The sequence below is a fragment of the Sinocyclocheilus rhinocerous genome, unplaced genomic scaffold (genome assembly GCF_001515625.1).
Source record: "Sinocyclocheilus rhinocerous isolate Xijiao unplaced genomic scaffold, SAMN03320098_v1.1 scaffold1488, whole genome shotgun sequence".
NCBI classification, from domain to species: domain Eukaryota; kingdom Metazoa; phylum Chordata; class Actinopteri; order Cypriniformes; family Cyprinidae; genus Sinocyclocheilus; species Sinocyclocheilus rhinocerous.
The window spans coordinates 2,116,875-2,119,591 of record NW_015633542.1 but is presented as its reverse complement, the minus strand read 5'-3'; positions in this window follow the sequence as shown (position 1 = coordinate 2,119,591).

Sequence of the window (2,717 nt, the reverse complement as noted above, 5' to 3'; positions counted from 1 at the left end):
CATCCCATCATCCATCCATCCATCCATCTATCCATCTATCTATCTATCGTTCTGTCAGATTTGTCAGGTTTGCAGCAGGATTTTTGACTAACACAGCTCTTCCTCTCTTTTGATTGTGAAACTACTTTCGCAACTGTCTATTTTTTGAGTTTGTTCCTTAGAGTTACAGCTTTCATCCGTAATGTACTGTTTGCAGAGAGCAGTGGGCGTTTGCTCACATGGACTTCTGACTGGGTGACCTGGTACAAATCTGGACAACAACCTATTAACATCCCAAACCAAAACACTGATAATGTCTCCAGCATGTAAAACGGCACGTTGCTGAACAGATTTTCCATATGCGAGAGGGTGACGTGATGGTTATTATCTGTTCAATAACCAAATGTATATATATAGCAGTACTATAGCATATAAAATAAATAAATATAGCAGTATCTAATTGTTGCATTTAGTGAAATGTGACATCAGTATTGACAAATCTCCAGCTGCTTCATCAGGAGCGATTAAAGTGTAATTAGAGCTAGAACAATCATAAAGCGAATCTTTAAATAAAGTATAATATATGTGGCATGCAATTAATGAGTGTATCACACAATCAGGCATCTCAGCAGCAACAGTTATAAACACAAAAGAAAAACAAGGTTTCAGGACTAACAAGCTTAGATTAGTTCATCAGCATCCCTCGTCAGCTTACGCTTCATTAAACAACAATGTGCTGAACTTCAGCGGGGTCTCCGTCTCAAGCTCAGTGCTCTCACACAGTGCTGGGAATGCATGGGAATGCCAAGGAACACCAAGTCCAAACAGAAGTCAATTTGGCTAAGAGTTTACCACTGTGGGCTGAATAGCAGCACACACGAAGTACATCAGGACTACTGGGAGCTTTTTCAAAACCACTAACCCTAAATATTAAACTTTGGCGTGTATCTCACACCCCAGCATTTGTGCTATAGACACACTGAATGATGGATCCGAGCCGTATTTAGACACCAGAACATCACGGCAACCACATAGCAACACCCTGCCAGCCTCCAATCACCAACCAACCAATCAATCAATCACAGAAAATATCCGATACACAAAGTGTAGGTTCAGTTTCCCTGAAGCAGCCTGAGCTGAAGTGTTTTGCTCAAGTGGATTATGGAGAAGGAAACTCAGTTAGTCTTCAGATAATGAAGCACCCCTACTGGGGTTTGAACCTGCTACCTTTAAATTGTCTGAACGAATCATTATATACTACACTCTTAAAAATAAAGGTTAAAAAGGGGGGTTTGGATGCCATAGAAGAACCATTTTGGCTTCCCAAAGAAACTTTCAGTTTTACAGTTGTAAAAAGAACCATTGTTTTTAATAGTGTAAAGAATATTTTAAAAAATCAAAATTCTAAAGAACCTTTTGTGGAATGGAAAGGCTCTTTGGAAGTTAAATTTTCTTCACAGATCACAATAAAGAACCTTTATTTTTAAGAGCGTATGACGCCACATTTGTTCAAAATACAACACTAGATTAACATTTAGTTGGTCACCTATGCTTTTATATGAAATATTATATTATTTTCTATAACTGGAACATAAGTGAAACTATGAACAGACTGCTTAAAATTAATAATATATTTAAAAATATATAATATATAAAATATTAATAAAAAAAAGATTAAACAAACAGCTGATGGTAGCCATTGATTTATGGAAAAAAAAAATACTATGCAAGTCAACATTCCTCAAAATATCATCTTTTGTTCTCAATAGCTGAAAGAAATTCATACAGGTGTGGAAAAAATAAATGATGAGAGAATTTTCATTTTTGGATGAAATATCTCTTTAAGTGGCATCTTTCTGCAAGAAGAACTAGTTCTGACATGTAAACAAGTAGTTAGCTGTGCTGTGATATATGCTGTAGCTAATGCATATTTTATGTCTCAGCAGTTATATCATGTAATTTATCAGTGTCTGGAACTATATACAGTATTAGACACACGTAACTATGCCATCCATATCACAGCGCTGTCAGTGAACCGACCTGAATCTGACTTCAACAGGATGATTACATTACAATAGAACAAACGGAAGCCACTGGAAAACTAAGCGATATGATTCGTGGAACGCTGGAGGATTTCTAGGTCGGTTCAGAAAGTTTGAGTAACCACACCTCTGACTCGACTGCAAGAAAAAAAAATGTCAAACTAACAAACCTGAACGCAGGAAGAACACTAGAATTCCTCACTACATCCCTAACAAACAGGCCTTCATTAAAGTCTAATCAGATCCAAAGTCAAATTTGATTTGAATATTGAACAATGAGACTCTCTCTATTATATAGTAGAGCTGGCCATTCATACAGTCATAGGCGTAATTTGCGGGTGGGACGGGTGGGACATGTCCCCACCACTTTTTGCCAGGGTCGATATTGTCCCTACCACTTTTTGAAAGTAATTGAAAAATATATTGCGGAAGGTATGTATTAAAGGGAAAACAAGATCAACAAATCATTCTTCATAATCTAATTAGGGTGATAAAAAAACAGGAACAATCAAGCACTGTCACCGGCAGCAAGTTTAGTTTTACTTTTCTTTTTGTTTTGTTTTCATTTTGAAAAGCTTATCTTTGCTGTTTACCTCACGTTATGCTATGGAGGCTCTCTCTCTTTTTTTTTTTTTGATTCCTCAGTGTTTGCTAAACGTTCTGTAATTTATTAGTCATTATATAGCCTAATACAGC